This window comes from Suncus etruscus, chromosome 10 (assembly GCF_024139225.1).
Source record: "Suncus etruscus isolate mSunEtr1 chromosome 10, mSunEtr1.pri.cur, whole genome shotgun sequence".
Taxonomy (NCBI): domain Eukaryota; kingdom Metazoa; phylum Chordata; class Mammalia; order Eulipotyphla; family Soricidae; genus Suncus; species Suncus etruscus.
In genome coordinates this window covers 6,724,833-6,749,191 of record NC_064857.1, presented here as the reverse complement: position 1 = coordinate 6,749,191, position 24,359 = coordinate 6,724,833, and the positions used below count along the sequence as shown (strand labels likewise).

The 24,359-nt window shown below is 37.9% G+C and overlaps 1 non-coding gene across 1 annotated transcript; it reads right to left on the bottom strand.

Moving 5' to 3' along the window:
- Positions 1-24,006: 24,006 nt before the first annotated feature.
- On the bottom strand, positions 24,007-24,140 carry LOC126021239 (small nucleolar RNA SNORA51). The gene has a single exon (XR_007499828.1). It is a non-coding gene; the product is annotated as a small nucleolar RNA SNORA51 (small nucleolar RNA).
- Positions 24,141-24,359: the final 219 nt, after the last annotated feature.

The following is a 24,359-nucleotide window of genomic DNA, read 5'->3' as shown; positions in this document are numbered from 1 at the left end:
TTGAAGTGATGCAGTTGTATTCCTAGACAAGACTTCAGAGCTCTAGCCTGAAGTATGATAAGATGATTTTTATTTTGTCTTTTATTGATGTTGTACATTAGTTGATTGACTTGCATATTCTATAATGTTTTGAATCTCTTGAATAAATTTTACTTGTTCCTGCTGTCTGATGTTTCTTTAATGAATTATTGGATTCTATTTGCTAGTATATATTTTTTATTTGCTAGTATTTTATTGAGGATCAAGGAGATCAGGCTGTAATTCTTTTTATTTGTGTTTTTTTTCTGTCTGCTTTTGGTATCAGGGTGGTATCATAGAAACTGTTTAGGACTGTTTCTGCCTCTTCATTCAACTGAAAGAATCCAAAAAGGATTGGCAGTAGGCCCTCTTTAAAGTTTTCAAAGACAGTTCGGGGGTCAGAGCTATAGCATAGCGGTAAAGCTTTTGCCTAGCATGCGGCCAACACAGGACCCACCCTAGTTTGAATCCTGGCATTCCATATGGTTCCCCGAGCTTGCCTGCCAGGAGTAACTTCTGAACACAGAGGCAGGAGTAACCCCAGAGTGTCACGGGTGTGACCCAAAACCAAAAAAAAAAAAAGTTTGAAAGAATTTTCTAGTTAATCCATCTGGAACTGGATCTTTGTTTTTGGGAAGTCTTTTGATCACCATTTCAATTTTTGGGGTAGTGATATTTATGTTCAGTTATTGCACATCCTCTTGTTTCAACCTTGGGCCATTTTAAAAGTCAAAGAATTTATCCATTTCTTCTAGGTTCTCTGATTTGTGGCATAAAAATTATCAAAATAATCCCTGATTAACTTCTGAATTTGAGCAGTATCTGTTTTGGCATTCCCCCCTTTCATTTCTGATTTTTTGTTAATTAGAATTTGTTCATTAATTTTCTGTTAATTAGGATTCTCTCTCTCTTGGTAAGTTTTGGTAATGGTTTATCAATCTTGTTCATTTTGACGAAAAACCAACTCTTTATTTCATTGATTTTTTTTGATTGCTTTTTTGGGTATCCAGTGCATTAATTTCTGCACTGGAAATAATAAAGTTTTATTATTTACTTCCTCCTTGCTTTTTGTTGGTTGTTTTCTTCTTCTTTTTACTTTTGGGCCACACCTGACTGTGTTTAGGGATTACTCCTGGCTTTGCACAGAGATATCGCTTTTGCCAGGCTTGGGGAACCATATGGGATGCCAGGAATCGAATCCAGGTCTGTCCCAGGTTGGTTGTGTGCAAGGCAGATACCCACTACTGTGCTATCTCTCAACCCTGTGTTGGTTATTTTCTAATGACCAACACCAATTTTTTATACTCTGCTGTTAAGTTATTTATGTAGATACTTTCTACCTTCCTAATGAATGTTTACAAAAGTATAAATGTTATCCTCAATACTGTTTTTGCAGTGTCTCATAATTTCTGATAATTTGTGTCTGTGTTGTCATATATTTCCAGGAAATGTTTGATTTTCTATGTGACCCACTGGCTGCTTAGAGAGAGCTGTTTTATTCCCAGTTGTTGAATTTATTTCTCCATTTCTGTTTGGCTTCTATTTTTAGTGCATTATTGTCTGAGGAGATAGTTGATACAATTTCTATCTTCTAAATTTTATGAAGTTTTTTTTTTTTCTCCCAGCATGAGGTCTACTTTAGAGAATATCCCATGTGCATTGTGTATGCAAAGTGTATTCAACTTTTGGGGGATAAAATACACACGTATATATGTATATAATATCTAGTAACCCACCCTCTTCCATTTCTTTCTTCAAAATCTGTATATTATTGTTGAGTTTTAGGCCTGATTGATCTATTAAGAGTTGACAGAGTGGTATTGACATCTCCAATTATTATTTTATTTTTATATTTTCTGACCTATTAGCATTTGTTAAATATTTTATGGCCCTCATTGGGTGCATATATGTTTAGGAGTATCTTTTCTTCCTGATGTACATATTTCTTGATTATTAAGAAATGACCCTCATGGGGCCGGGCGGTGGCGCTAGAGGTAAGGTGCCTGCCTTGCCTGCGGTAGCCTAGGACGGACCTCGGTTCGATCCCCCGGTGTCCCATATGGTCCCCCAAGCCAGGAGCGACTTCTGAGTGCATAGCCAGGAGTAACCCCTGAGCGTCACTGGGTGTGGCCCAAAAACCAAAAACCAAAAAAAAAAAAAAAAAAAGAAAAAAAGAAATGACCCTCTAATCTTATAACTATTTTGACCCTGAAATCTGTCTTATATGACCACCACAACCATTTTAAGTGTTTCTTGCTTGAAGAATTGTCTTCCTAATGTGACTTAGACTCTATGTTCACTTTGACTTCCATATGTGGCAGAATGCTGGATTCAATTTTCTGATCCATTTTTGCCACTTTGTGGTGCATTTAGCTCATTGACATGGAGTGAGATTATGTTCATGAAATTATATGCCATCTTTTTGTATAAATTTGTGTATTTGTGGAAATTTTATTGCCTTAAAGTATGCCCTTCAGTTATTTTTTTTAAAGTTGGCTTTAAATCTATAAAGCTCTTGAGCTGTTGGTTTTCTGTTAAGCTATGTAGCCTTTCAAATCTGAATACTAGTCTGACTGGGTGAAGTATTCTTGGTTAAGCATTCATTTCATTCTCCCCTCCCACCTATTATCGTCCACCACTGCCTATGGGCCTAGACCATTGCTTAGGATAAATAAGCAATAAAATTGCTTAGGATAAGTACCATTAAAGATGATACGTTTTATATAGCTTTATTTTTTTCTATAATGCTGCTTTCAGCATATTATCTCTATCTAAATTTTCATCATTTGTGATTGGGATGTTCCTTGAGTGTTTTTATTCAGAGCTATTTTAGCTGTTACTTTTCTGGTGTCCAGGATGTTGGAGCATGCACTGTTCAGTTCTGGGAACTTCTCCTTAGCAATAATACTTTTGATGATTGTGTTTTCTACCGTCTTTCTGGAATTCTAATGATTCTCATGTTGTTTCTGTTAAATGTATCCCCAAAATCTATTGTTATCTCTTCGCTTATTTTGATGAATTTTCAATCTTCTGTCTTTTGTTTTAAGCCTCTTTCCAACTTCTTTGCTTTATAGAAGTGTTACGTAGCTCACTTTCCATCTCACTGTTTCTTTACTCAACAGCTGTTAATCTTCTGGTTAGGCTTTCCAATGAATCTTTCATTTTGTCTACCAAGATTTTCAGTTCTGCCCTTTCTGTTTCAAGTTTTCTCATTTCTACTCTCATATCCTCTTGTCTTGTTGTCTGCCCTTGCATTGACTTTTTCAGTTCCTTGAATATCCTCAACATTTCCTCTCTAAAGTCTTTATTAGAGAGATAATATATATATAATATATATAAATATATATGTGACTGATATTATTCAGGTCTTCAGATCTACCATCTGATTCACTAAGTGAGGTGGGTTTGTGTTGCTTTCCCATCATGACCTTTGCAGTGTGATGGCATTTCTTTATGTTCTGCAATGTGGCTCATTTTTTTTAATAAGAAATATGTGCTGTGGAGTGAAGTAAGCATGGGCATGTTTTTGTTGGGGTGCACTGATCTGGTGTAATAATGGTTCTTTTGAGTCACAATGAGGACCCCACTGCTGGTCAATCTGCCTCAGTTTCTTGAGAATGTGTGGCTGGATAGAGCCCACCTGGGGTGATTGGCAGATCTATCTACTCATCCTGGGTCCTGGTGTTTCTCCTTCTTTCAGGGTGCATTGACCTGGGGTCAAAATGACTCTCTGAGTCACATTGAGAACCCTGTTGATAGTTTGTCAAGTTTTGTGGGATCCGTTGATTGGGAACAGCCCTCCTATGGAGGCTGGAAGACTCTTCACCTTGTCCTGGTCCTTCTCTTTTCCTCAAGGCACAATTACTTAAGGTGAAAAATGACTCATCTGAAACACAAAGAGGACCCCACTGCTAGTCTGACTGACTGTCTCAGTTTCTTGGGACTCTGATACTACGTTGTTATAATTACTACCACTATGCCACCCATATTATCTCTTTTTTAATGAAGAACATATTATTATTATTGTAATTATTATTAATTTTTGGTGCTCAGGGTTTACTCCTGGCTCTGTTCTCAGAATTCATCCCGGGCAGACTTGGAGAACCACATGAGCATGCGAGATGCCGGAGATTGAACCTGGATCCATCCGAGGTAGGCAGCAAGCAAGGCAAACACTCTACCACTGTGCTATCACTTCAGCCCCCATATTATCTCTAAAACTCTATAAGTAGTGGCTTCAAATCTTCAGAATAGAGGACAGTTATATGTAGGAATTAATAAAAAGGAAAAAGAATCTCTGGTATCAAGACGTGATAGTGAGACAATGCAGAGAGTTGCAGAACTTCATCTTTGTTCAGATGGGAGAGCAAAAGCATGTGCATGTAGTCAACATGAACATGGGGTTATGTTCTCATAGCTATCTCCAGTAGCCAGCAGAAGGCACAAAGGAATGGCAAGCATTGCCACAAAGTTACCTGGGCATAGAGGGAAAAAAAGGTACATTTGGAATTTTTTTTCTTTCCACCTCCTTTCAGTACCTCCATTGTTCCTTTTCTGTAGGAAATCCTTTACATCTGGCCTACAGGTGACAATCCCGTGGATGGCAAGCAGCCAAGGGAAGGCAGAGAAGCAAAATAGCAAATGGTGGGGCCGGAGAGATAGCATGGAGGTAAGGTGTTTGCCTTTCATACAGAAGGTCGGTAGTTCGAATGATTCCTGAGCCTGCCTGGAGCAATTTCTGAGCATAGAGCCAGGAGTAAACCCTGAGCGCTACTGGGTGTGACACCCCCCCCCCAAAAAAAAAAAGCAAATGGTGCAACAATAGAAGACACATAATTCTGTAAATTGTAAATATTACACGAATCCATCATCTCTGCTATCTTTCTCTCCAGACAAAATTGGAGAAACTTTTTCAGTTTCTAAATGTGTTGAAAGTCTGAGTCAAGAAAAAAATAAAACACAAGAAGTTTTGCAGGAATAAAGAAAAGTTCCAATTTATTTTCTCTTCTGTCATTGTAACACATTTGTATTCTCTCCTAAATGAATGAGATATTTCGCATGAAAAGATGTTCATGTGCAAATAGAATAGGTGGATTAATTATACCACATTTACCATCAATTCATTTTTTAATACTGACTACAGTGATTTAAGCTTTCAGAAAGCTAAGCACTCACACAAATCATGTCTCCAGAGACTGTGTGCTTTGTGCTGATCAATAATTATTCTGTTAATTATGGAGATATAGAAAAAATTAGGCCATTTATAATTCTGCATGCATAAGAACAACTCTTCAAAGCTGAAAATACCTTTCTGTTTAGGTTGGCTTCATGCTCTGGAAGATGATTAGACCACATCCCCAATTAATCTTTTAGCAAGCTTTCTTTTCTATATTCTTATCAGGAATATTTTGATTTTGAAAGTGTAAAAACTAAAATGATATGTATCAAGATAATGCATATTTTTTTCCTATATATATATATATATTCCAATTGGATGTCTATCTACCTTTTAAACATCTTCTCCAGTGTGTAGAACATTTGCCTTGCATGCTGCCAACAGGGTTTGATGTCTGGCTTTCCACATGGCCCCCAAACCCATCAGGATTGATTCCTCAGTATAGAGCCTGGAGAAACAAACCCCTAGCACTGGTTGTGGCCCCCAAATAAAAAAAAACACAAACACACATTCAATAAGCACTTGTTTCTTCAGTTGTGGGGATAAAAAAATATTTAATGAGAATGAAGTCTTGGCAGGAAATAGAGTGCAGTGAAAGAAAGCATGTTTTGCATTTATGAGTTCTTGGGTTTGATCCCCAGGGACACAAAGAGAGAAGTATAAAGAGATATGTGTATAGAAAATATTACAAGGCTGATTTTCACTGCTGGTACTTGTTAGAACTGAGACTTTGCTTTCTAATTAGTTAACTTCTCAGTCTTTTTTTTTTTTAATGTATCAAATAGAATGAATTTTTATCTCACAAATATTTCAGAATTGGGAATAATTTGGTCCAGGGACAGAGCTCAGCAGCTGGGTTCTGCACGTGTGAAATTCCGAACCTTGCATGTGTGAAATTCTAAGTTCTAACCGCTTGCACTATTCAACAAACCAAAACCAATCTAATAAAATGAAAACAAAACATGTTAGGGGCCTGATACACTATCTGGAATAGTGAATGCAATTATCTCAATAAATGTTAATTATGGTTCATTATAAAATTCCTAAATTTTTTTTTTTTTTTTGGTTTTTGGGCCACACCCTGTGACGCTCAGGGGTTACTCCTGGCTATGCACTCAGAAGTTGCTCCTGGCTTCTTGGGGGACCATATGGGACGCCGGGGGATCGAACCACGGTCCGTCCTAGGCTAGCGCAGGCAAGGCAGGCACCTTACCTCCAGCGCCACCGCCCGGCCCCAAAATTCCTAAATTTTATGCATACTTTTATTTTTCTTAATAATTTTATTCCTTTACATTTACTTTCTCTTTTCATGGCATTGGATCAACACCCTATGATGTATTTAGGGATCACTTCCAGCCGTGTTGAAAGCCTTGGTGAGCCAGAGTCTAGGATTCTCTCTAGCATGCACATTAGTGCCTGTTTCTACTTTCTTTCTTTCTTTCTTTCTTTCTTTCTTTCTTTCTTTCTTTCTTTCTTTCTTTCTTTCTTTCTTTCTTTCTTTCTTTCTTTCTTTCTTTCTTTCTTTCTTTCTTTCTTTCTTTCTTTCTTTCTTTCTTTCTTTCTTTCTTTCTTTCTTTCTTTCTTTCTTTCTTTCTTTCTTCCTTCCTTCCTTCCTTCCTTCCTTCCTTCCTTCCTTCCTTCCTTCCTTCCTTCCTTCCTTCCTTCCTTCCTTCCTTCCTTCCTTCCTTCCTTCCTTCCTTCCTTCCTTCCTTCCTTCCTTCCTTCCTTCCTTCCTTCCTTCCTTCTTTCTTTCTTTCTTTCTTTCTTTCTTTCTTTTCTTTCTTTTTTTTAAATTTTTATTGTGACCAAAGTGCATCACAAATGTTTCACTGCAGCATTTATGGTACATAGTGACAATGAATGAGGGGCATTCCCACCACCAGTGCTGCCCTCCCTCAGCCCCTGTTCCCAGTATGCATCCCATATCTCCCTCCTTTACCCCCCAGAGTGCTAGTGCAACTGGTCTCCACTTTACAGCTTGTTGTAGATTGAGCATCCATTCCACCGTCATTGGAGATAAAAAGAATAAGAAAAAAGGGAGAAAAAAATTTGGTGACAACTACCAAAAAAAGAAAGAAGAGAGAGAAAAAAAAAGAAAAGAAAAATGGAAGAAAAAAGAAAAAAAATGGACCCAGCAAATAAAAATAAAAATAAATCTCTAAATAATAACCACAAGTGTGAAAAAAAGAGAAAAGTGGAAGAAAAAAGAGAAGGAAAATAAAGTCAAAAACTAACAAATCAAAACAAAACAAGAAAAAGTATGGGTGCTGGAGTGGCAGGGTTTGGCGTTTCCCCCACTCTCTTTTTTTTTTTTTTTTGCATAGGCACAGTAAGCATTGGGGAAGAAAGGGAATTCCCGTGGCCTAAGAGATTCAGGGTTTCTTCATCCTTGAAGCATACCATCATGGGATCAACTCCTGGCTCCATATATACTCATTACCCCACATCAAAGGCTTTTTTGTGATGCCAGGAAAGTTTCCTCTCAGTTGTGTGTGAGAAAATCAAGCCACTGTAGCTAGCGATCTTGGTATTTGCGCGAGTTATAGGTCAGGGTCTAGGATAGAGTCTCTAGGTTCTAGAGGTTCCTATCCATCGTTGTTGTGGTGTTCAGTCTTCTGTAACACTTGCTCCCTGTTTCTACTTTCTAATACCTTCAAATTCTTGCAGCCCTTTTCTCCTAGTCTTCCTATATTTTTCTACACAGAAAGAAGAGTTCTGTCTCACTGTTTATTTCTCAGGTACTACTTTGATATGAACTCATTCCTTCATTGAAAAAATGCATATTGAGTGTCTGCTCTATTCCCAGCACTCCTGTGATGGACTCTAATGGACCCCATGGCACTGACAATTACAACAAACAAAGACTGACAATTAACAACCAATTAATACATATGCCATGTAGTGATGAGAACTCTGAGGACAAATAAAGCAGGAGGAAGGGACCATGGAGATGGTTTCTGAACACAGAGCTCTGGGGCCAGCATCTGCCAGTCAAAGGATGTGAGTGCTGAGAGTACCATCAGGCCAGGTGACCATATACATGGCTGAGTGCCAGGTTGGGCCCCATGTGCAGGGTAGAAAAGGGAGAGGGAGAGGAAGTAAGAACTGGAGATGGTGGGACATGTTCTTGTGGGGTGTTCTGGGCCAAGATAAACATTATCATTTTTATTCTGAGAGGTGAGCAGTGATAGTATGACTTTACCTTCTGGATTTTCCTCTGACAACTTAACAGAGGATTGGCTGGATGAGGGAGTAAGGAAATCAGTGAGATGTCTGTCGGGGCATGGAGTTGAGGACTTTCATAGTGGAAGTGAGAGAAGAGAAAGGCAAGAGGGACATTCTGAATTTTGATTTGAGTAATTGAAAAAACTCTAATGGGTTATATGTGGGTGAGGGATACAGCAGTAATAATAAACAACTAACAATAAATAAATAAATAAAATAAAAAATTATAAACATAATTAGATTGATGAATGGACATACAACTCAGAATATACTGAAGCTGAGACCAACATTGAGTACAAGAGAGCTGGGAAAGTCTGGCTGAGAGTGTTCAGAGAAGAGATGGATATTTGTGATATTGTGGTGGAAATGAACTCTAGCATGTACAAAGATCCTGAGGCAGAAAAGAACTTTCTAACATATCTGACTGTTGTGTAAATACACATATTAGAAGAATACCACTAAACTTGTTCATCTGCATGTTTTTTAGCCATGCACTTTTCTTAGCCCAAGTCTGCATATATCAAAGGCCTTTGAATTGGTTCTCATTTAGCACTTATTTTCTTTTCTTTCTTTTTCTTTTTTTTTCTTTTTTCTTTTTTTGGTTTTTGGGTCACACCCGGCAGCGCTTGGGGTTTCTCCTGGCTCTACGCTCAGAAATTGCTCCTGGCAGGCTGGGGGACCATATGGGATGCCGGGATTCGAATTACCGACCTTCTGCACGCAAGGCAGACGCTCTACCTCCATGCTATCACTCTGGCCCCAGCAATTCTTTTCTTATTTCAGTTTTAAGTGTGGTTAAATACTGTCCACTCATTTTTATAGTATTATATAGGGCACATTTGCTGTGTCATCCCCTTGATATGTATACCTTCTTACTCTGTGTCCACTTTTGCTGGCATTCCTAAGATGTATGTTTTCTTACTTTAGGGTGCATTTGCCACAACTGCCTGAGAAGAATATTTGCTTTATATTTACCCTGTCTCTTCTTTTGCCCACATCTTTAATATATATTTATATATCTATGTATATAGATATATATTCTTGCTTTATATTATTTTTGGGCGGAGGGGCCACACATGGTGATGCTCAGCGGTTACTCCTGGCTATGCACTCAGAAATTGCTCCTGGCTTGGGATGCCAGGGGATCGAACCCTGGTCTGTCCTACATCAGCTGCATGCAAGGCAAATGCTCTATCACAGTGCCACTGCTCCAGCCCCAGCCTTATTTATTATTTTGCCTACATTTATGACGGGGCTGTATACTAGGAGTAAGCCCTGACAACCTGGTGTACCTTCAAATCCGCATTTCCATTTCTTTTTTGGGTCATACACTATGGCACTCAGGGGCTACTGCTGGCTCTGCACTTAGAAATCACTCTTGGAAGGCACGAGGAGCCATATGGGAAGCAGGGAATCGAACCTGGGTCCATTCTGGGTCTGCCGCTTGCGAGGCAAACACCCTACCACTGTGCTATCTCTCTGACATTTCATTATTTATTTTACTTTGATTTTTCCTTTTATTTCTGGGCCACACCTGGGGTTGCTCAGCGCTTGCTCTTAGTTTTGTATTCAGAGATGACTTCTGGCAGTACTCATCTGAGAAGCTGTAGATTGAATCTAGGTTGGCTGCTTCCAAGGCAATGCCCTACCTGCTCTACTATACTGCTAGTTCTTCTTTTCCTTTGAGAAATAAAAAAAAAAAATAAAGTCATGCCAGAATAAAACAAACAAAAAATATAAAAATAAATAGGTAAAATATAAAATAAATAATTAAAATGGTATATATAAAATTAATAGCATTTTGATTCTTTTTTTGTTTCTAGGACACACCTGGCTGTGCTTAGGGGTTATTCGTGACTCTGCACTCAGAAATCTCAGGCTCAGGGGACCATATGAGGTGCCACGGATCAAACTATGGTCAGCCACATGCATAGCAAGCAACCTACTCATTGTGTTATTGCTCCAGCTCTCATTTTGACATTTTAAATGTCTTGTTTGTTTGTTTTTGGACCACATCCGGTGGTGCTCAGGGGTTACTCCTGGCTTGGCTCTGAGGAATCGCTCCTTGCAGGCTTGGAGGACCATATGGAATGCTGGGGGATCAAACTGTGGTCCATCCTAGGCTACTGTGGGCAAGACAGACAGACGCCTTACTGGTTGTGCCATCGCTTTGGCCCCTAGAATCAAACATTCTGATGGTGATGAATACAGATGGTCAGTGGGATGTTATCAGAGGCATTACTAAACTCAGCTAAATTTTACTCAATATCCCAGATTCCACCTACATAACACTTTCTCTGGAAGTTTTGTCCTTGGTTATTAGGTGACACATAGAAATATGCTCTTGGGGTATTCAGGTCCCATCGATTTGCTTGTGTGCTCTTTTGCTCTTTGGACTATGAACTGTCACCATAATTCAGTGCCCTGTTTATTTGTTCAATAATCTATTCATTATCTGACATTTAAAGTGTTCTAGAAAATATTGATTTGTATTTATGACATCATCCTAATTTGATATCTATTTCTCCATATTACTTTCTCACCTTCTAACTTAGATCATCTTAGACTAAGAATATTCTTAAAACTTTTTTTTAAAAAGATGGAGAGAGAGTCTTTTATTCTCTATTCACTTTTATTTTTGCTACTACACCTCATTAGAGATACCACACCTTTTTGAAACTGTGTTCTCTGTAAGCATTTGGTCATCACTATCATCTTAACAAAGGCAAAGAGTTATTCGAATATTAGCATAGCGACTGATATTTTTAGGTTATCTTTTATAGTAGCTAGTAATTGCTTCAGTATTTTCCTGATGAATACAGTACATTGTCATTCCCTGGCTCTGTCATTCTGGGGTGCTTCTAACTATTAAATCTGGTCATATCTGATGGAAAAATATTTAGACTTATACTCACATCAACTTGAAGCAAAATCATAAAAGAAATAGAAAAACAAGTTAAAATACTGAGACATTTCTTTGCAGTATTTTTTAAGGACAAGATGAAAAATTTGTTTCTATTTTTTATATCCTCTTGAGCTTGCTTTCTTTTTACCCATTTAGCTAAACAAGTTCTTGTCAAGACTACTAATAAAGGGGCCGAAGCAGTGGTGTAGCAGTTGGTCATTTGCCTTGCATAAGGCTGACCTAGGATAGACCTCGATTCGATCCCCTGGCATCCCTTATGATCCCCCAAACCAGGAGCAATTTCTGAGTGCATAGCCAGGAGTCACCCCTAAGCATCACTGGGTGTGGCCCAAAAATAAAATAAATAAATAAATAAATAAAGATCATTAATAACTTCTGGCATTATCAATTTGAGGGGCAATTCTCAGTACATTTACTCAAACTTCTTGGTCTTTGGTATAGATAGTTTTTCAACTCTTTTCTCTTTATATCCAACTATGTTATTCCTAACTCAGTTCTGTGCTCAGCCTTCACTCCTGTAGGGCTCAGGGGACCATATGGTTAGACAGTTATCGAAACACTTGTTTATTCACTGTACTATCTCTCCAGCCTCTCAATAACATTTCCTTCACCTAGCTTGCAGGAAACCATTAAGACAATGTAAACATGTGACTTCATAGCCCATTCATTTACTCCAGTGCTGACCTCACCTTCTTAGATGGCAGATGAAAATGATAAACATGAACACAAATCTTTCCCAGCAAAGTTTTCTTCTCTGCCAGGTCATCTACCACAGTGTCACTAACTGTGGTATCCTCTGCTCATTTCTTTTCTTTTCTTTTTTTCCCTTGAATGGACTCATTAGTGCTTATTCCTTTTTTTTTTTTTTTTTTTGGTTTTGGGGTTACACCTGGTGATGCTCAGAGATTATTCCTCGCTATGTGATCAGAAATCACTCCTGACTTGGGGGACCATATGGGATGCTGGGAAATCGAACCACGGTCCGTCCTAGGCTAGTGCGTGCAAGGTAGATGCCTTTCAGCTTGCACCATTGCTCTGGCCCCTCATTAGTGGTTATTCCTTGCTCTGTGTTCAGAGATTATTTCTGATAGTGCTCTGAGAACCATTTGTGGCACTGAGGGATTAAAGTCCAGGTTAACTAAGTGCCTTATCCCCTTACTATCTCTTTACCCCCCTCTTATTTTTTATATAGTTCTGTATCCCAGAAAAGCCTCTTGTCTGTCCAGAAAATGTGTTTTGAGTCTCTTATTTCATTTAGATTCCCGATAAAATGCCCCTTTTTTTATTTATTTATTTATTTATTTATTTATTTATTTTTTCAGCCATACCCGTTTGATGCTCAGGGGTTACTCCTGGCTAAGCGCTCAGAAATTGCCCCTGGCTTGGGGGACCATATGGGACGCCCGGGGGATCGAACCGAGGTCCTTTCCTTGGCTAGTGCTTGCAAGGCACACACCTTACCTCTAGCGCCACCTCGCTGGCCCCTATTTATTAGTTTTTGGCACTTCACTATTCTTGCAAATGTGTTTGTTTGCTTGATCAAATTTTTGCTAAATGAAAGCAAAGATTTTATTTTATTCACTGTATTCTTGGCTCCTAAAACAAAACCTAGAAATGTAGTAGGTGTTGAGTATTTATTGAATAAATAAATAAACTGGGGCTGGAGAGATAGCATGGAGGTAAGGCTTTTGCCTTGCATGCAAAAGGATGGTAGTTTGAATCCTGGCATCCCATATGGTCCCCTGAGCCTGCCAGGAGCGATTTCTGAGCATAGAGCTAGGAGTAACCCCTGAGCGCTACTGGGTGTGACCCAAAAACCAAAAAAAAAAAAAAAGAAAGAAAATATAAACTATAGAAAAATTGGTCTCATTTCTGTTCATTCTATAACTTCTGCAGTTAAGAATGTGGTTGTAGTCAATTAATTTTAATACAATTATATTTCAATAAAGCATTCAATATTTCCTATGGCGTTTATGACAGAGGGGGGGTTACTTGAATTGAAATAGTTTTGTGGAGCCATTTGTTGTACTTTATAATAGACCGAATTATATGATAGAATGTAAACAGTAAGAACTTAAAAGTAATATATTTACTACATGTTTGAATCTCCTTTGTAGAACTCTTGTCATATAATCATCCATTTCTTTTGCTAACACTTTCAGTAATAGAGAACTTGCTTGCTTTTCTCCTCTTAATTTACATTTTTTATTGAGACCATTGTGAATTACAAGTCCTTCCTAGTTGTATTTTAGGCATACAGTGACAGCGCATTAGGGCATTCCCACCACTAGTGTTGCTCGCCCTCTACCAAAGTTTCAGTATGTATCCCATACATTCACAGTTAGCCCCCTGGCTAACTACTGTAACAGGTCCATTTTAATTTTAAATTTTTATAGTTTGGGTTGCTTGATTCTATTTTCATTGCTTGTGGCTTGGGTATTTAGTTCTGACATTTTTTCCCGCCACCAATACACCTGAGACCACTTGGCTAAATGGGCCCCCATCTATTTATTTTTCTGTTCTCAATTTGTAGAAAGATGCAGAAATATGAGGTACAACTATGTAATTTATGTCCTAAGGTCCTATGAAAAAGGCGGGTAGAAGCCCCTATCTAGAAGATACACATAAAGATTTCTTTTTAAAATAATATATATATTTTTTGGTTTTTCGGGCCACACCCGTTTGATGCTCAGGGGTTACTCCTGGCTAAGAACTCAGAAATTGCCCCTGGCTTGGGGGGGACCATTGTCCTTCCTTGGCTAGCGCTTGCAAGGCAGACAACTTACCTCTAGTGCCACCTCGCTGGCCCCTTAAAATAATATCTTTACTTGTTACCAGAGTGGTGGCGCAGCAGTAGGGTGTTTGCCTTGCATGTGGCTGATCTAGGACCGTGGTTTGATCCCCTGGCATCCCATATGGTCCCACAAACCAGGAGTGATTTTTGAGCGCATAGCCAGGAGTAACTCCTGAGCGTCACTGGGTGTAGCCCAAGAACAAACAATTAGAGATCTTGGTTTTTGAACAGATCTTATGTCAAAGCCAGAGTGTCATGAAGCATCTTCTGATTTCATCTCACTGTTAGGTGGTGAGGCATAAAAACCTACCCTGAAAGCAAATTGTTGCTGTTTTCTAGTCTTCAGAGTATCATATGAATCTACTCTGGAGCAGTGGGTTCCAGGGTGGCATTACGGTCTTCCCAGGTGTAAGTTTGATTCCTGGTGCTGGTGCAGAAGCCGTGCTAGTTCCCAGCTTGGGATCCAAGAGAACTTACTTATTTTTAAAAATTTTAAACTTTATTGATTGATTGTTTGGTTTTGGGCCACACCTGGCAGTATTCAGGGTTTACTCCTGACTCTGCACTCAGAAAATGCCCCTGACAGTCTGGGCATGCTGAGAACCAAACTGTGTCCCTCCTGGGATGGCCACATGCAAGGCAAAAGACCTACCACTTGAACTATTTTGTAACGACAATGATTAAATAAATCAATGTCAAAAAGTTACTTTTCTATGTAGGTATATTTTACATATTTTGATAGATATAGACTTGTGGCTTATTTGACTCAGTGATTTGTATATTTTGCATTTGAATGAGCAGAGATATGACTGAGTAGGAAAGTTTGTGACTTGCATATATACAACATTGGTTTGATCCCTGGCACTGGGTGAAAAAGCATGTGTCTGAGTGAGCATAAGAGAGCTCCAAGGACTACAGCAAATGCTTTGTTTGTGGAAGTCCTGCATTCAGTGTTTGGCATTGCATGATTCTTTAAGAACCACTAGGAATTTATTTCCCAAACACTAAGCCAGAAATAGTTCCTGAGCACCACATGGTCTGTCCCCTCAAAAAAACAAATAAACAAACAATAAAATGAAACATAAAAAAACCCTTAAACTAAACAAAAATATGTTTTCTTAGAAAGATTATTTAAAAACAACATCTTAATTTTAAGAAACGAAATCAACTGAAGTGATAACATATCACACTGGCTTTTGTAAATGACAGAACTAGAATTTTTGTTTGTTTGTTTTTGGACCACACTCAAAACTCCTGGCTCTGTGTGCAGTTCCAGAAACATATGTGGTGCCAAGGATGGAACCTGGGTCAGCTCAATACAAGGCAAGTACCTTACCTTCTGTATTATCCCTTCAGAGTTAGAAATTCTTGTCAGATATGCTTCAGCATGATGATATTAGTGTTTTACAATTGTTTTGTTTAAAAAACACAGTTGGGACATTGGTGATGGGAATGTTGCACTGGTGATGGGTGGTGTTCTTTACATGACTGAAACCCAAACACAATCATATATGTAATCAAGGTGTTTAAATAAAATTAAAAAAAATAAATAAAAAAAATACAGCTGGTCATTGGATTTTTAAAAAATAATAATCTAGGGGCCAGAGTGATAGTACAGCAGTAGGGCATTTGCCCTGCATGTGTCCAACCAGGACAGACCTTGGTTCGATCCCTGGAGTCCCATATGGTCCCCTGAGCCAGGAGCAATTTCTGAGTGCATATCCAGGAGTAATCCTTGAACATCACAGGGTGTGGCCCCAAAGCAAAATAATAATAATAATAATAAACTAATAATTCATTTCTCCACTCCATTCCACCTCACCCCCAAATAATGATGTTTTATATTTTTATGAATGATTTGTAATATTTAAACTGAAACAACAACATTTATAGATTTTTATGCTAAGATTACTTTTTTTTTTTTTTAATTTATGCTGTATATACCTTCAGTTGATCTAAAAAGATTGTTTGGTTGAATTTATACAAGTTTAGCAATATGTGCATTAAAGCTGTATTTTCCTAGAATAAAGAGTTGATTTCTCAAGGCCTAAAACACACCAGGAGTTAAATACCACTTATCAAGTCAAATGAGAGGTATTTTTTGAAGCAGTACAAAAGGAAAAAATAGGCAAATATAATGGTCCAGTGATTCTGATAAATACAAATGACCCAAATCTTCAGTTTAGGAACCAAGACTAAGTAATGCCCAGTTTTTCTGAATTCCCTGGAGAAGAAATCATGGAAATAATTGTAGCACTGAAGAAAAGCTTAGCAAACAAGCGTCTAGCTAGATTTCTCTCACAATTTCATGCAAAAAACACCCCCAGAATTTCCAAGTCCCACAGTGAGTGTCTGTGAGCACTGAAGTTCTGATTGCTTATCTTAACTCTGCAACCTTTGGCTGTCTGCCCACCTTCAAGGCAGACCTTGTCATCTTCTTCATGAAACAGAATGAGATGATCTGAACCTAGGAGTCTATTTCTCCCCTAGATGTTGTGTACAATTCTATTAATTTTAATGAGAATTATGTTTGCACATCGAGGCAGGATAAATCCCTCTGGGAGGAATCTTGCCCTTGGATGCATACGCGTAATTTCCATTAAAGAAACAAAACCTCAGGGGAACTATACATGGAGGCTGGAGGGCAAACATTGACCCTTTGCATATAAAAAAAAGCCATGGCACAAATCACTAGGTCATCTTAGACTTGTAGATAACAAAAGCGGAAGAGGTAAGCAAGCATTTCTTTAAACAAGACTTCTGCATCTGTTGATGTGGATGTGGAGAACTACTATTGACTCATGGGAAATAACTATCCAACCACGATATCTAGTATTATTTAGGATATAAAGAATAGTTAGCACTCTAGGTGAAGTGGTGCCATATTTTTAAATGAAGGAGTCCCTGACTGAGTGCTAATAAAAAAAGGTCACCGATGTCACCACTTCTAAAGGCAGCAAGAAAGATGATGGACATATTAAGTTTTTTTCACCAGTGACTCCTGTATGAAAACTTTTTAAATGGCCCTAATATATAATGAATAATTTCAGGGCAGAGATCTGTTTGAAGGAGATATGATTGATGGTCTATCATTCCTAATTCAGTGTTTATACTGGTAGCAAGCCTACCGGGAAAATACCTCGTTCATCAGGGTATTAGTGAATTCAAGCAACGTATGGCACCTTCATTTGAACAAACTAAAGGAGAAAAGCTAAATGGGGGAAATTGACAACCATCTCGGATTCTATGATAATGCAATTAGGCTGCTCCTCTCCAGAGCTTTCACTAATTCACGAAACAGCTTCAGTCGGCAGGTCATAAATATATGATCATTTTTCACACTTTGAAAAGTAATGATGCTTTGACATGAATCAATAAATCTTGGTGAAGTCCTTTCTACTTTTTATGTTCAGCATGCGAGTCAGTTTTGAAACTCATGTGTATTAAATCTGACTCGCTATCCAGCCTGTGTTTACATAATCTAATTTAACAAAGTCTCAAATAAACGTGTAAATGAAGTGTTTATAGTAAGCACAAGGAAAGTTTCCCTTTCATTGAGAAAGTGTGATATGGTGCATCAAACTATTTTAATTTGCACCCTGAAATACCCATATTTGCAAATGTGCCACATCCAGAGAGCTGTTGCTCTTAAAATTTGGTGGTTTCTATCTTGAGCTTTTGCATGTTAAGCTCAATAGATGAATAAAAAAAATCTACTGTATGTGATATCGTATGTAATACATTATTTATCTAGAATGAATCTATTGCAAAACACTCAGAGAGCAGTAACTATATTCCAGTTTAAAATAAAAATAAAAAGAACTTGTTCAGGGTCTTCAAAACAATTGCATAAAGAACATGGGAAACATATATACATGTATTAAACAGCAAACACACACAGCAGCACATTTTTTTTCTAACAATCATAGTTCCATATGCTCTTCAGGGAATAGGAAGATGGACAGGCTAATGAGTACTGTAGGTAGCAAGCAGTTGAGGTTTGCTTAAGAATGAATTATCAGACGGCTCCAAATTGCCAATTTAAAGAGGTTATATTATACAGTACATACCGTTTTATTTTTTATTTCTGGAATGGTTGACAATTTTCCTGGATGAAGCTAAAACGATACTCAATCATAAATATACCTGCTGTGCTGTCATTCCCATTAAACTCTCCTTTGTTTTGTTTATTCACTGCTCATGGTGGCAAAAAAAAAATGATGTGCTTCCTAACAAGGGTGGACAAAGTGACACTTTCATCAAAGACCTAGATGACAATGTATTTTTAAATTAGAAATAAAACAATTGGTGCTTGGCTCATGAGTTTTTCACAGTCATTTGGAATTGTTGATGAAAATAAATATTGCATAGAAAATTGTTTTTGAAGTGTTCCTGCAGCCTGCTTCATCTCCATTACTTGATATTTGTTTGCTACAATGAGTAATTGATATGATATTCTAGGTATAAATAGATTGTGCTTTCACGATACAGCATCAAGGGAATGATGGGACATCGATTCCACTCTTTGAAATTTCCATTTCGTCTTGTGCTCTGTCATTTAGTCCTAAGGAGACATAATCCCTACAGGCAACAAAATACCAGCAAAATTGGCACTGGTTAACAGGCATTATAAATTCTTAAAAAATTAAATAAGTAGATGAATACCAACTATTAAACATCTCACAAAGATGTTTCAGGCACACCTTTGTTAGAACGTCATTTAAATGTATGGAAAGACAAACCGGACAACTAATACTACCAAGGGATATATTCCTCTTGCTACCTGCTCAAGTGTTGGGCATTGCTCCGGTCTTATTCCTGACTCTGCACTGAGAGTCGCCAGTCTCCTCTTTAGGTGGAGATTGTGGATAAATTTGGGGTGTTGGGGATCAAACCTAGGTCTGCTTTATGTAAGGCAAGTGACTTACCCTCTCACTTCTCACTCCAGCCCCTAGGCTTTTCCTATTAGGATGGATTTTAATATGATTTTGAGTCAGATTTTGGCAGTTTCCCCCCAACAGCCATCTTGACTTCCAAACAAATGGTCACCTGGAAGAACTTTACAAAAGATGGAACTAATCAATTGAAGTCTTAGCCTCTAATTTTTGACCGTCAATCTGTCAACAGCCTTGTATGAATTTTCGAAAGGTTCTTGCAAGGGCATTATTTGGATTAATGATGTAATTTAGGGACAATTTAGTGACACGAGGGTTGAACCTCAGCTGAGTGACAAGGTATGGAAAAAGTAAAGCGGTAGGAAGGCTGTGACTAGCTGGTGGGGCGACAGCAGGGGACTGCCCCGGTCACTCTGATTGGCATTGTCACGTCCCCCATTCATCAAGCAAGGCCAGACTTCCCAAATCATTGACCAGATGGGGCAGTGCATCCTTTTAAACACCTGATATAAAGCCATCCGTCATCTGATAACAGGATCGCTGGGCTGCAGCTGGCTGGGGTTGCCGCAGGCCGAGTGCACATGTGATGGGCTGGAGCCAGAAACGCAGGTTCAGGCGGTCTGCGTTCCCTTGATAGGATTTTCAGTCCTCCACTGGACCATGGAACAGGTGGAAACTGGGGGAGGATGCAAAAATTACCATGTGTTGCAGAGATTAAAGCCTGCCATCCTCAGCACCCCACTTGAATACCAATCAAAGGCAAGGCGACTAAACTCGAGGCACACCCAATTCAGGCTGGGATCACAGAATGAGATTTGAAGGGAAAGAGGGGAACCCTGGTTTCCTACAGTAAAACACGCTGTTTCCTTTTTATGTGCGATTTATTTTCCACGTTTCCTTTTTCCAATTCATATTGTATTGAGGTGATGTTAACTTATTTTCAATGAAAAAATTTTTTATGATAGTAGAATATTATTGTTTTAGTTTTACTTTTGGGAGGATTTTGGACCATACGGAGGTGTGCTCAGGGGTTTGACAAAGTATATACACTCTGTGACTGAAGCCAGGTTGGCTGAATGCCTCAGGCACTGCATTATCTCACTAGTCTGATATTATTTTTTTTTTATACTTGCTGTATTGTTACACCATATGCACACAAATGCCAGGATCCTACCGCCATTATTTCAATGTCCCTTCCTTCTCTGCTTCCTGAAAAACTTAGGTCACAGAATTAGAACAACTCTGAACATTAGTTACCTACCTCTATTTTTTTCTACACCAAATACTAAAGAGATTTTTCTCTAAAACTTAACTCATAAATAAAAAATATAATAAGAAAAAGAAAGAGTAGAATACTTTTTAAAAGTGATGGGGAGGAATGGGTGACATTGGTGGTGGGAAAGTTGTACTGGTGAGGGGCACTGTCCATTCTATACTGAAACTCAACTATGAACATTTCTGTAACCATGGTGCTTAAAGGAATTTTTTAAAAATGCTATGCTCTAGAGGATCATCACAAATCATTATTTTATGCTCACCATAAAGAAAAATACTAACGTAACAAAAAGACAAATTATGTGCACTTAAACCAAAAGTGTTTATTGCCCCATGAAATATAATTATGCTGATTTTAAACTTTCCCTGTTCAGATAGTCTTGAGACAGCCTTATTGAAATAAGGATTCATCTTTCACTGGAGACCAAAGCTTTTGCTGAGTTCCGTAGACAGACAGAAAATGGGGTTGTAGAGAAAGTGGCTTTATTTTTCAACCTGGTGGAAACTGTTTTGCAACCCCAACCCTTTCTTCATAAACGTTAAACTACCCTTCAATTATAGAGTCCATAACTGAGATAGCAAGTTAACTAGAGAAGACATAATCCTCTTATATCCTTACTGGTATAATATAAAGAAGTTTATACCACTTAGCATATTGTCATGATGCTTTGCAAGGGTCCTTTTGAGTTCATTGTATTCTGCCAACAGAGCTCAAGTTCTCTCTCACACACCCAACTCTGATTCACCTCAGAAGAGTGATTTGGTACCTTCACTCTAAATGACTTGCGTTTGAAAGAAACTTTTCCATGTACCTGATATAACCAGTGTTTTGGGTAAAGTAATTTATGATGCAGATTCCATATCTATATTTAGTTTTCTGTTTCTTCCGATATACTTTTTGCTTGGTATCTATGTCCTAGGGGATTTATATGAAAATAGATAAAATTTAAATGATTACTCAAGCATATGATAAAAGAAAGACTAGAGCCCTCCTAAATTGATGAAAAATTGTATCTTCATTTTCTTTTCTTCACCCATACAAATAATTAAGTTTTTTTTTTTTTTGTCCTAGAAGATAACAGAATCTTACAAAGAAGTATCTGAGAAGAACTAGGGAGACAGATGAATAAGAACTTATGAAGGCATACATAGGCCAGAAAGATAGCTTAATGGGCTTAACACATACTTTGCATACAGCACTCCAGGCTTCAATCCCCTGCACTTCAAAGGAGCTGAGTGCAAGAGGTAGAGCAAGAAAGGTTTCTTCAACTAATGGTTCTGAGAAAACTAGTTATTTTATTTATGGGCCACAATTTATTTATTTTGGGTCACAACTTGCAGGGTTAGGGGCTAGCTCCTGACTCTGCTCATGAATTACTCCTGGGCAGATTGGGAGGGACAATATATAGTACCAGGGAGTGAACCTGGATTGGCTACATGCGGGGCAAGTGCTCTACCTGCTGTACTGTATCATTCTAGTTAGCTTCATGTCAAAACATAACAAAACTAGTTTATTCAAAATAAATTAAAGACTTTGATATCAGATCTGCTTATATTAAATACATTGATGAAAATAGGTGGAATGATCTGTGATACTGAACTCAGAGGAATTTTTAATGAGATGGACATCTTTCAAAGCAGAGATAAACAAATGGCACTGCGTTAAACTCAGAAGGCTAGGCACAATAAAACAAATGATGTGCCCAGTAAAAACTGCATCTTATGGAATAAAGAAAATCATCTGTCACACAATGAACCTCAGATAAAGAAGTAACCTACAAGTTAATATAAAGCAGTTCCAAAGCTCAGGAACAAAAAAAAAAAAAAACAGATACTTCCTCAAAGAAGACAAAAGTGGCCAACAGGCATATGAAAAAGTATTTATTATCACTGATTAGCAGGGAAATGTAAACCAAAATAATGATGCATTATCTCGTTCTAGTGAGAAAGATACTTGTAAAAAGAAAATAAAAATAATCAGTGTTGACCAGAGTGTGACAAAAAAGGAATTCTCATATCTAGTTAGTGGGTCTAATAACTGGTTTAACCCTCATGGAAAATTGTGTGTGAACATTTCAGAAAACGAAGCAATGTTTATTGTCACATAATTCACTGTAGTTATAAGCTGGAAATAACTAAAGTGACCAACAGAGATGAGTGCACGATAAAACTGTGATTATATATATGTATATATATATGTATATATATATATATACACACACAATCATAATGGTATACTACTCAACTATGAGCAAAGATGAAAACACGCAGTTTGCTGCAATCTGGTTTGAGCTGGAGGACATCATATTAAGAGAAGTGAGTTAGAAGGAAATAGATAATCACTGAACAATCTTGTTCCTATGTGAAATGTATAGAAACGTAGCAGAGGATTAGCAATTCCCCATAGATAAGTGCTCCTGTCATAGTGACAAATGAACAGAGATCTGTGGTGACAAAGAGGGAGGAAGTGTCATGGGACAGTGGTGGAGGTTATTGATATACTAGTGGGCTGGTACAAGTATAGAACAGAAATATGAAAGTGTTATTAGTCAAGTCATCAAAATAAATTCTTTGAACAAAAATGATATTTTTCTGTGTAATGCTTAGTAAATTTTTTTAAATTTAAAGAGATACCTTTATTAAATTTAGAAAATTAAACCTAGTATGGAATATAAATAATGAAGAGAATGAGCATAGTAAGATATCTCAATTACTATTAATTGCTCAGTAAACATTGCATGATCATAATAATTTATTTGAAATAATCAGAGGATATTTTGACTTTTCAGTTCAATAATACTCATTGAATACTTTGTGTGGATTGCTATGCCAGGGAGTACAGATAAAAGGCTATTTAGGACTAGTGGCTGTGGAGAAATATTGGAATACGTAGAGTGTTTACTGCATACTCATGACCCAGGTTTGCTTAGTGGGCTCCACATAAGGTCCTCTAAGACTCCCAGGATTGACCCCTGAGAGCAGTGCCAGGAGTCAGCTGTGAGAACAGCTAGGTATGGCTCAAAACAAAAAGCAAATTAAAATGAACAAAGAAAAGGATATATAAGGCTAGAGATATAGAATGGGGAGTGGGTACGTATTATCTATCCAACCCTGAAAAAGCTTTTTTTGGTGGGGAAGGGGTTCACACCCAGCAGTGCTCAGGGCTTACTCCTGGCTCTATACTCAGAAATTACTCCTAGCAGGCTATGGGGACCATATGGGATGTCAGTATTCGAACCACCGTCCTTCTGCATGCAAGGCAAGTGCCCTACCTCCATGCCATCTCTCCCACCCCTGAAAAAGTTTTTTTTTAATGTAAATACTATTAGTAGTAATAGTATTGGTTTTGGGGTTACATCCCGCAGCTCTCAGGGATCATTCCTAGCTCTGCACTCAGAAGTCACTCTGGCAGGCTCGGGGGACCATATGGGATGCCAGGATTTGCACCACTGTTAGTCCTGTGTTGGCCATGTAAAAGGCAGACACCTTAACCTCTGTGGTATCGCTCCAGCCCCTATAATGTAATTATTTTTAAAGTTTATGCCAATTATCATAGATTTTAATTCATAATATTATTCATAATATTGGTATAATAAAAAATCAGTCTAAAGATGCTTTGATCAAAGTGAAATCATTTGCATGTTAGAATCAAGAGTTTTGTGACAAAATGGTAAATTTTCTTAAAATTAAAAAAAAAATTTGTCCCCCAATTCACAATACAGACTAGGCAAAGGGCCTGTATTGAGGAGTATATGGGGTGCATTTACTTTACCTCCTCTTTCTATACAGTCAGTGTAAAGAACACTATATATATATATATATATATATATATATATATATATATATATATATATATATATATATATATATCTCCTTTACCAGTGCAACATTCCCATGACCAATATATCCCAAGTGTCCTTCCTCCCCACCCCACACCGGCCTGTACTCTAGACTGGCTTTCTACTTCCCTCATTCAGTCACATTTTGTTATGATAGTTCTCGGTGTAATTATTTCTGTGACTGCACTAAACGATCCCTGTGGTGAGCTTC